Genomic DNA, 12,389 nt, shown 5'->3' with positions numbered 1-12,389 from the left:
AGGAATGATTTAGATTTGACTACAATTATGCAAATTAATTAAGTTCACGCCATTTGCTTAAATAAATAAATTCGTTTAGTAACAGTTTCATTCTCAATTTCCTTGACTCTTAAAAATATTTCAACCACAATATGGAACCTAATTTAAAGAAATTTGAATCTGAAATCATTTGGTGTTATTTTAGTCATAATTTCAGTAAATGATGTAATGGGGAATTGGGAATTTATATTTTATAGATATATCATTAAATAACTATAATTTTGCATACTAAGTTCTTATTTCTCGTAAAAATATCTCAACCATAATTTCGAACCTAAATGAATGAAATTTTATTTTTGAAATCATTTATAGTTACTTTAGTCATAATTTTAATATATGATGGAGTGGAGAATTGGGAAATTATATTTTATAGATTCACAACTTTCACATAAAACAGGAATTTAATTTTACAGGAATTTTTAATAATTTCTTCATAGTCGTTGTTCTGTTGTCTTAGATATAAATAAGGTAATGGAGAATTGATTTTTTTTTTAGATTCAGATTTAAATTATATTTTATAGATTCAGTGTTAAACATCGACAGCTTTATGCTGAGTTCCAATTACTCGTAAAAATATTTCAGCTAGAATTTCGAATTCAAACTACGAAAATTTGATTTTGAAATCATTAGCGTTACTTTAATCTTAATTTTGGTAAATCAGGGATTGGAGAAATGGTAATTTGTATTTTATAGATTCACAATGTTCACATAAAATAGAAAACACGTAATTTAAAATTTATTATTAATTATTATTCAAAATATTTCCACAGTTCTATACATTTCAATACTAAATCAAACAACTACTAATTAAACAACTACTAATTTCAAACAACTATTGTAAACTTAATAATTTCTCCATAGCTTTGCCTTGTTATCTTAGAGTTAGATGAACTGATAGAAAGAAACATTCATATCATATCAATTCTTAATCACACCCTCTATGGTTTTAAATTACATAAAGATATAATTTAAACCTTCATCGGAAATATTATATTATTCCAATTTGAAATGCGATACATTTCAATTCTTATTAACACTAAAAACATAGCTCAATGTTTCACTTTAACATCCTAGACATGATTGAAAGAAATTATATTCATCTGTTTATTTTCTCTTAGTATATAATGGTAATCAAGAAAAATAAACTAAAATTCTTCTTCTTCTTTTTCTGAAGATAAAGGAATCAATATTATAATTCCAAATTTTGTGTTTACTTTTTCAATTGAAAAAAGCAAAACGTCATAATGGCGTTTTTTGCTGCCATTTTACTAAACTTTTAATTTATTAATTTTATTCAAGATATTAATTTTGATAGGGCAAGCATTCTAATGGCGATTTTTATCTCTGATCAAATAAAATGATATATTTGATGTTTTTGCATATAACGTGAAATATAATCTAATGCTTTTGAAAACTGATTAGAAATTGTTGGAATCCTTCTGCCGTCAAAACAATTGTCGGTTCTTGCTAATGTCATCAAGTAGAAAGTTGAGGGAATCTTTTATTGCATTAACTTGATTATTTTACTGACATCTATTTACCAACAGCAATTTGGATGATTAAGTCAACACAGTATTCTGCTACTAATGTATTTAGATAATCAATTTGGGAAAGTTCAATTACTATAATACAAAAGAACGTTTAAAAAGAACGTGACATTGAATTTTTGTTTTGCTCAACAAAATGCAATGATTTTCTAACCAACTGTTATATGTGGGATCTATCGAATGGGATATTTTATATCCTAATTAGACAAAATATGCTTCTACTTATTAAAGTAAGTTCATATTATAAGCTCATATAATTCTAAGTTCCATATTTTAAGCTCATATAATTCTAAGTTCCATATTTTAAGCTCATATAATTCTAAGTTCCATATTCTAAGTTCATTCATTCAGTTTATTCATTTCCAAACTTCTGTTTCTTCTAATAATTATAAAAAGGATTTTTTATTTTTATTTTATCACTGCGGTCATTAATGTCATATCACATTTATTCTTTGCATTATGTAACTCCTATATCTATGAAAATATGGAAAATAATTTTTATTTTCACCGAAATAATTTCCACTAAATCTTCATATAATAGTTCTATTCTTTTATGATAATAACCAAAATAACCATTAAAATAACAAAAAAAGAAGAAGAAATAAAATAATGCAAGTAATATTGCTTACACGATTTTTAATACAGGCTATAATTTTGGTATAAAAATTTAGATTCATCTAAAGTTTCATCAGTTTATTTTCATGTAAATTTCAGTACACTTTGATCACTGCATTGTTCCTCAAAAATTTACTACAAACATAATAATTATAATAAAATTGATGTAACTACTTTAGAAAATAGTAAAATACCGAGGATAAATGTTATTCATACAGTGATGATGATATAAACTCATTTGAGATATCTAATACCCTAAAAGCTGATTACACAATTTTGATCAAACCTTTTATTGTTTTTTATCTTATTTTTTAAAAAAATATAGAATTTTTTTTTATCCTGATAGTTAGCCTAAATTGTCCTTGACTTAACTACCCTTATAGCTCATTCTTTTTTGTTAGAAGCCAATTCTTTTTAAGGAAGATAATGTGTTGAATTAACCAACTAAATGTTGCGAGTACAAATATTTTCGTAATTTTTCAACCTAAATTATAAATTCTTTCCTAAAATATTTTGATTCAGTACGTAGGTTTTTATTCTTTTATTGCAAACTTCTTTACTCATTTTTTGATTTCATTATTTCGTGAAGTTCTATAAACATAAAAAAATACTTTTGCATAGTAAAACAAACATTATTCGTAAACAATAAAAAAGCAATAAGATACATCAAAGGGCGTTGTACTTCAGATATATTCTTTTCTATATGAAACGAGAACTAACTATCACCACCTTGATTATAAAGAAAGATATATTATGGTTAGTCAATCAACACAAACCTCTATTTTTACGACTGTTTTAATAGAAATTCTTTTATGGATTTATGCTATCAAGTTTAGTAGAGACTGGATCACATCAAGCAATAAATATTAATCAAAATATAGGAAAGAAGAAATATTCCATCATACTTGACTAACACAAATAGTAAACATATTTTATTACTGACATCTAAATATAATTAGTAAATAATTTAAAATCATGAAGTCATTTTAAAAGGTCACCGAAAGAAAGGCCACTTTATTCCATAAACATAGGAAATTGCTTGCATATAAAGTTTGATTAAAATGTATGAAAAAGATTGTCGAATTATTGAATTCTTAAAATTGATTATCACTAAATATTCTATTTCTTTCTCAGGCATATTCAGATAAAACATTTCATTTTCTATTTTAAAGTCATACGTAAGCTGCATATGTGGTCAATAATTAAATTCCCGAAGGTATTTTACCTAGCAAATTTACTTTTGATTTGAGTATATTGTAACTATGAATAAAGATTAAAAGATTAAATTTCAATTATTTTTCTATTAAATTCTACATATTGTTTTTTTTTTAAATTTTTATGACATAAAATTTCAAGGTTGAATAATTAATATTTTTTTTCATTTTCAGAATAAAAGAATTTTTAAACTTTTATAATATAAAAAATTTTGAAGTCTCCGCAATTGTCTGATGATAGGATACAATTCCTTATTGCAGCTAGGGAGAAAAATTATTAATATCAAGGACATCAACATCGTAAGTCAAACAGAAAATGTATCAAATTCAACTCTCGGGGACAAAAAATTCATCTGAAATTCAAATCAATGAAGTTCCGAGTCAAAATATTGAGTACGGAATTGCAAATTATTTCACTGCCTTATCTCTCGTTTCTTTCTTTCTTAAAAAATGCACTTATTCCAACGCCGTCTCAGTCTAAGTTGTTTATATCAGGCATTATTCAGTGTGAAAAAAACCTATCTTAAATTATTTCTAAACAACAAAACTGCTTTCAACAGACTTGACTGGAAGCGTCGTATAATCCATGTGTTTTTCCTTCGTTGCCATGAAGTAAAAAAACAGCGCTATTCTTGTTGCCGATATCATTGGAAATAAAGCAATAAAAGAAAAAAAGAAAATGATGAAAACAAACAAAAAAAAGACAAAGAACAAAATGCAAATAAAATAAACTAAGCGCAACGTTGCTGAATTCTTAAATAGCTTCAGGCTAAAATCAGCCTCACTTTCTGTGGGTTTTTTTTTCCACTCTATATTTTTGTTTGTTTAGGAGAAGTATATCGTTACATTGAAAGGATCTTCAAGTAATTTCCCAATAAATTGAATTATGTTGAAAAGATCTGATTTAGCCGATGAATACTAATTTGTTTCTAAATATAGTAGTTGTTTATTCGAATAAAAACTATTGGAAAAGTAAACTACAAATGGTTTCTTAAAAATACAAAGTAAATATCTTTTAAATATGTTACTATATTCGGGATGAAATTTTTTTCAAAAACATTAACAAATAATTATATTTTTGAATATTTCCTTAAAGATTGAAAAAACATATATGAAACCAAAATGTACTAGATGCGATTAAAAAAAAGATGGGGAAAATGACGTTTATTGGCTGAAAAGATAAAGCAAAAATCATTTAGTTTAGAGGTTTATCAAATGATTCGCTTAAACTTTAACAGATGGCTTATCTAATTTTTGAACTAAAAAAATTAGCTGTATTTCTTTTTATTTTTTAAATATTTGGGTTCAAATGATAAATAACACAAAATTTCTTTCTCACATTTTGAAGCACGAAATATTTATAAATGAATAGATTACTTATTCCTCAATTCAGGAACTACAGAACGTATTGAAGAATTATTATACCAAATTTGAACAAAAATATGCATTAGATTTTAATTTATAAGGTTTCTCGTCAGAAAATTCAATCAAAGATTAGAATTCGAGGAAATGGTATCAAAAGAAGTAAAATAACATTAAAACGTATGAAAATGCAAATGCACAAATCAGTGTAATTTACCAAGGAATAAACTTAAAAACAAAATTCTAACGGTTTTATATAAGAAAACCAGTTCAAAAATGAAGAATATTAAATAAAAAAAATTCATAATTTCGAAAAAAATTTGATTTTTCAACGTAGATTTATATTAAGCAATCAAACATTCATTCGAGTGAAACGTTATTTAAGCAATTAAGTAATTTATTAAAGAACTGGCAAGTCAACCTTACAAAAATTGAATAGAATCAGTTCGCAAACGACATGAGTTGGAATGCATCCAAATGGACTTGCGAGATATTGTCGAAACCAAGCGAAATATGAAAATAAACATATAACTTACTTGATGTCTATAAAGCTTTGAAGTAATCAGCGTGAATATAGTGGGATGACTGAAAACACAATTCAGAAACCTGCAATAAAAGGAATTTATATAATCAACTATTAAAGATGAATTACAGTATGAGATGAAGACTTAAAATTGAGAAAAAAAATCTTATTATACTTTCTAAAATAAATAAAATATACTAAAATAAAGTTAACTAGTTAAAAAAGTTTTAAAGGGATTCCAACACTTTTCTCCAAAACATTACTAAATGATACATTTTTAGGTTTTTATTTTTTATTCGATTGATTTTTTAAATTTTGTTTTTAGTTACAACAAAGATAATACATAATCAAAAAAATATAGAGCTTTACTAGACGTTTGTAAGTATTAATCCAGTTGATAAAACAATAAATGGTGTGAAAGTACATTGAAAAATTTAATGATATCGGAAAAATATTGCACAAAAATGAAATTGGTATATCAATAAAGAAATCTTTTGAGTTTTAATTCAATCTAAATATGTTTTTTTGATAAAATGTTTGCATGTTATTGTGGAAACTCTTTAACGTTTCTATTTTGTTAATAATTTGGATATCTTGTAATCTTTTCCCTTCCTTACTGTTAGCCTGAAGTGATAACGATAAAGTGGTCTAAATTCAATGATCTGCTCTGTAGAATACTTTAAACGGCCTTTATGGCATGCATATCGAATCTTGCTTGGCCAGATTTACAAAGAGAATCCAGCCTGTTCGGGTATTTAATTTTAATAAAATCTTCAGTCGTCACCAATTTTTTATTGAAATATATTTTTCATTAAAAAGTGGTTTGAACCTACTGATATGGAGCCTTTCAGATTTGGCTTCGGGATTTCTATATTTTTCAACGATTTTCCTCAGTAATCTTTTTTATAGCTTCCCCATCACTACACCTCTATTAGGGATGAACATTACACATCAGAATCAATAATAATGCTCTATAACCAAAACTTTCAGAGTAGATTTAAATTCTGTCCAAACTAGTCTGTTGTTATTCTTCATGAAAGTAAGGATTTACTGTTGAAGCAAATAAATTGTATTTCTTATGAAGAATAATAACTAAAGCAGTTAATAAATTTGCTAGATATTTACAAAAAAAAAAAAAAATGTAATGGCTCACAAATTGAATTAATCGCGTTTCAAGAAATTCACGACTATAGATATAAATTATAAATAATAATTTATAATTTATAAATTATTATTTATAAATTATAATCAATCAATTATTATCAATCACGACTATAGATATAAATTATGTATTTAAAATAATACAATTTCATAATTTACTCCATTGTAATCAAAGAATCACTCCTTTTTCTACAAACAGTTTATTTAATATTTTTTTTTTATTTTAAATACATAATAGGATTTAAAATAAGTTGTAAGATAAAGTTCTACATCTAAGTTACTCTCAGGCAACATAAATTACTAATGTGAGAAGCACTCAAAATTAGTGTTTGAATATCACATTTTATACTTAACTTCTAAGATATTACAGTTATCGAAAAACTTTAAATACAAAAGTTGTTCATCTCGCTGAAGTGCTGATTTGGCTAATTGGATTTATTTTTCTATCTTCAATATTAAGAAAGTTACAGATAAATGAAAATTTCACACTCCCCCCGCTATTTCTTCCCCCTTGAGCCGGAGCGACCATTTACAAACTCATCCGAAATTTTTACATTTCTGACAAAATTCTTCAAATCAGTTAAAAGAATTTTCTTTAGAATGGGTGACCATAAGTATTAACTTGCTATTTGCTTTTCAATTTTTTAAAAAATACTTTCATTTTGTTTTCCCATTTATTACAATCATGAACTTAATTGTGAGTTCAAATCTTGAGATATTATTATAGATATTATATTTATCTTTAAAACTGGTAAAAGAAGCAAATGTACTTAGGTGGCATGATTTCAAAACCAACACCTTCAAAAAATATGTTTTATTTTACTACATAAGACACAACTCTGAAAGTAAATAATATACCAAAGTGTTCAAGTAATACTGTAAAATGGTCCTTATACAGAGAGTCCCATTAAGAATATTGAACTTTATTACACTATTGTTCGAAGCGTTATCGATGTGAAGTCAAGCTTTTCTGCCATGCTTTTACATAAAGTTAAGGTATTTACAGTCTAGCAGTTCCTACTAATATAACATTAATTATTTTGAAACCCATTAAAGTTAACTTCTTGGAAAGAATGGTTGTCAAATTTCCAATAAGATGGATTGCTCTCTTTCTATAAGAATGTGAAAGAAGAGTATAAAGAAAATTTTTAAAAATACTATCGAATATTACAATTAAGGCTCTCCAGGCTCTTCAAGCAATAAAAATACACTTCCTTAACCAAAAGTTGCCTCGACATGTGTTGTTTCAATACGTTTCTCTGAAAATTTGTTCTACCTAACCCTAAAAGGAAATGTTCGTGCCATTTTGAAAATCTTTTTAGTCAAATCGATCATAAATTTTCACATCGAAAACTTATATTATTATTCACAGTATATAAACAATAAAATTGTTAGCGAACACTTAAAGTGCTTTCTTCTATTTTTCAAGCTTAATAAAAAATTCTAAGAAATTCTGTTTTCCATAAACAATAAATATTTGTGAAAATTTTAAACCATATCAATATGTTCTCATTCTGATGTTTAAATATAAGAATGGTCTTTAAAATGAAAATTTGGAACTTATTACAAAACCAGAAAAGAAATAGTTTCCGCGAACATTTTTCATACTTTGTAAAAAATGTACTTGTATATTACTAATGTATGTCATTGCCTTATTATAGTTATATAAGAGCTAATTAGAGCCAATCTTTGGCGATTAATCTCTGGGATGGGTTAATTCAAGCATTACAAAACCGAATGTTTTTAGGGTGTCCCATAATTTTCTTTCGATTTCTAATATGAAATGAATACAAAATATTTAATGTTTAAGTTAATATTTATTTTGTTATATAAGAATCTTTTTGCTCTGTTACCTTCTTCCATCTCTCAGGAAGCCTCACTATGCCTTCTTTCCAAAATTGTTGTGTTTTGAACAAGAAATAATCCTCGAGGTGCGCTCTTATTTCGCTGATGGATTTAAAGCGCTCATCGCGAAGAAAAATTTTTATGGACAGAAAGAAGTAATGATCGGATGGAGCGAGATCTGGAGAGTGCACAGGATGCGGTAAAACATTTTAATCAAACTATAAGAGCTTATCTCTTATGAATAATGCAATATGTGGTCTCGCGTTGTCATGATCAAAAACAACGATTCGTCTGTTCATTAATTCTGGGCCATTTTTTGCTATAGTAGTTTTCAATTGATTCTGTTGATGACAGTATTTTTTAGAATTTATTGTTTCGCCTTGAGGAAGGAGCTCGTAGAAAATCACGCCTTTTCAATTCCCATCAAATGGAAATAGACGAATGAACTTTTTGGGGCTTAATAATCCCGGCTTTGCGACAGTCGAAAGTCTATTGTCCTTACAACGAGGGCGTTTTCAATGTACATTTTCATATAAAATCAAAGTTTCGTCTCCAGTGACAAGCCTCTTAAAAAATACTTTTACGTCACTAGAGAAGAGAGAGAGGGAGAAGAAGAAGATCTTGAAAGAAACTGTGGCACAAAAGAAACGTACTGTAAAAGAGCTCTAGTACGACTGAAACCGACGATATAGACGACTAATAGATAAGTCTGTATGTTTGTACAAGCAGAGCCAAACCAACCGGGGGGGCACCTCTAAATGAGGATGAGATGCTTCCGGCATGGTGGTTGTATCTCGCCACCCTGGAGGGTACACAAATCGGTGGGGGATCTGACTCCTCTCATCGATGACGGGACGTACTTCCTTCGGTGAGGATTGTACCGTGGTCGGTGATGGCCCTTAGGACTCAACTACAGTTCCCGCTAGTGTTGCTGTTGCGGCGGTCCGGTCATTTAATTTTATGTTTTAAATCCGTGTGCCTTCGTGGCGGGTCGGAGAGTCAGATGGATGACTTACAAGCAGAACTAGATAAGGCCATTCATAGCGCGATGAGAAAGAAACTTTTACTAAAACCTAATATTTTGGACATACTTTTTTAGACCAAATAAAGACACAAAACCGCATACCAAATTTCATATATTTAAGTCTTTGTGCTTTTGAGTTCACATGCTTATATATTTATGAAATACATACCATCACACTGTCAACCTTTAAGTTATGGTCCAAAAATGTAATGAAGACCTACAATTAGATGCTCAAATTGTGAACCAAATATCATTTCTTACTTTGCTCCGCTTTCTTTTTAACTTGTTTATATGAATGCGAAATTATGGTCAACCTCTTGACGGATTTAATTACAAATTGGATGTATATTGAAAATTTAAATATTTAATCTGTGTACCAAATTTTGTCAATCCTAGCATTCTTTGTCTTGTGGTTATCGTGTTAATTTATTTTCGGACAGCCGGACAGAACATATTTCCTCTAATTCGTTCGAATTTGAATACAAATCTAGAAATTTGGTGTAAAAAGCATAAATTTCTTTGGCATAAAGCGGATTTGAGTTACCATGTTCACAACGGGCGGATGGACAGACACAATTCGTAAAAAGCCGTTTGGAGACTCAAAAAGTTTTGAAAAGTGGAGGATAATTGAATTTTCGAATTCAAAATGTGTGTCAACCAGAATACCTTCCTTTTGTATAATTAGTCGATGAAAAAGTAATAATTATATTGTGAAAACAAGCATGAAAACTTATATTCTAATACTTATTGAGAATAACTTCACATTACGTCTAGCTTGGATAATCGGATATTTCCGCCATGATATCCATGGTATCAAGTTTTGATAATCTGCTACAAAACTCGAATGCATTTCAGTAAATATCGAATATTCAAGAGGAAAGGATTTCTGATCGAAAATTACCGCAGCATCCGGAAATTCCTTATTTACAGGACAGGAAAGGAATGTTACAGTACTTCCCTGATTACCACACTGGCTCCATACCTCTCTCGGCTAGTGAAATGGTGTAAAGTTCATATATCAAATCTCAACCCTGTAGCTTAAAGCGATTCTGAATTATCATGTTCATAGGCATACTGACGAACGGATAGACATAATTCATTAAACGGTGTTTTTGGCGCTCGGGGAGCTCTGAAAAGGGGAGGTCATCGAAAAATCGAATTCAAAATTTGTGATGATTGCAATACTTTCTTTTTGTGTAATTAATACATAAAAATATAACAGTAATATTATGCAAATTAGCATAAAAATGTATATTCTAATTATGATGAAGAATGTATCCAACAAGTATCGAATATTTAGGAGGGAATAGTCTATAATCCTTGAGGCCTTATCTATGGCCCTTGTATATTATCACCGAAACATTCAGAAATTCGTAAAAAGGTGTTTTTGGCGCTCGGGGAGCTCTGAAAAGTGGAGGTCATCGAAAAATCGAATTCAAAATTTGTGATGATTGCAATACTTTCTTTTTGTGTAATTAATACATAAAAATATAACAGTGATAATATGCAAATTAGCACAAAAAAGTATATTCTAATTATGATGAAGAATAACGTCATAACGCTTTTCGGTGAAGATAACCTTCGTGAACATTGCCCAATATGCTACCAAACATGAATGCAAGCCAACAAGTATCGAATATTTAGGAGGGAATAGTCTATAATCCTTGTGGCCTTATCAAGGCCCTTGTATATTATCACCGAAACATTCAGAAATTCTTCATTTACAAGATAGGAAAAGCATGCCACAATACTTTTCTGATTACCTCATTGGTTCCATAGCTGTAATGACTGGCGGGCAACTTATCAATTTAAGAAAAATCACATTTTATTTGATTTCGTGACATCATTTCTGAAAAACGTGAGAGTAATTTTTCTTTCTTTCTTCGATAATAATTTCCTTTTCTTATAAAACACAACTCTTGTAGATCATACATCAGCCACGTATGATCATTCACAGTTTGAAAACAAAAGCATAATGTTTTCAAAGTACATTCCATTTCTAGGTAGATATTTTAACGAATTGTTTCCTTTCTAACCAGTTGCTGTAATTCTCATTTGACAGTCATATAAATAATATTTAAAATATGCAAAACCAACATTTTTTGTTCAAATGGTTTCTGAGTAATAAATTCTAAAAATCAAGTTTTGCTACTAACTAATATTACTACATATGCATACGTTACGGATAATGTGATTAATCAGTTATATTATCAGATTAATCAACCAAAAGATCAATCAATTTATTATGTTGGCTTGTTATTATTAATATTAATCGTGATTACTATATACAATAACTGATTAATCATATTTACAGCAGTATATACCTTACGCTCAATATTAATAATAACCAGTAAAATGATAAACTGATATATAACAATTATCAGTTATTATTAATAATAGCTAATTAATCAGACTAAGTATAAAATATATGCATTATAGTGTATATATTCATGGTATTGATAGTTTCATATAAATAACTAATTTTTTAAAATCAGTTTTTAATCAAATTTATTTAGTTAAATTATATTTTAAAATAAAAAAAAAACTGGATATTAAGCATAACTAGAAAATCTAGATCTTGCCTTTATCTATCATCTTTCATAATTTTTCACCAATTACTAGATATTTCAAAATTACTTTATGTTTCATGTATGAAATAAAAATATATTCAAATTATTCGCATTTCTGAATATGCTTATTTTTAATGAATGCCAATATGCGATAAAAATAATGAAAAAAATAATTCAGGACTTGAAAATAAAATTAAAATTTATTTATCGAAGGCATTCTAATTTAATATTCTGAATACAATAATATAAACTGCTGTTTAATAACTTGCATTCCACAAAAATTAGTAAACATTTTTTTTTCTACACAATAATCCTGATAAAGAAAAAAATACATCTTCCTTTAAAAGAAACTCATTTGAAACTTCAATTTAGAAAATTAAATACATTAAGAAGAAATGCTGATAAAACTTCAAATTGCTTTTTCTAATATATTAATAGATATACAGAAGAAAAAACTAAAAAAAAATAATTTAATTTGTTTCAAAATGC

At 27.8% G+C, this 12,389-nt stretch overlaps 1 protein-coding gene across 4 annotated transcripts in view; it reads right to left on the bottom strand.

Moving 5' to 3' along the window:
• LOC129972348 (FMRFamide receptor-like) overlaps positions 1-12,389 on the bottom strand; it is a 359,306-nt gene that overhangs the window by 244,379 nt on the left and 102,538 nt on the right. For all 4 annotated transcript variants that reach the window (XR_008784852.1, XM_056086455.1, XM_056086457.1 and 1 more), the window contains exon 2: positions 5,314-5,383. The gene's annotated coding sequence lies outside the window, so the exon portion shown is untranslated. The remainder of the gene's footprint in view (positions 1-5,313; positions 5,384-12,389) is intronic.

Source organism: Argiope bruennichi, chromosome 6, assembly GCF_947563725.1.
Source record: "Argiope bruennichi chromosome 6, qqArgBrue1.1, whole genome shotgun sequence".
Taxonomy (NCBI): Eukaryota; Metazoa; Arthropoda; class Arachnida; order Araneae; family Araneidae; genus Argiope; species Argiope bruennichi.
This window is presented reverse-complemented; position numbering and strand designations above follow the sequence as displayed.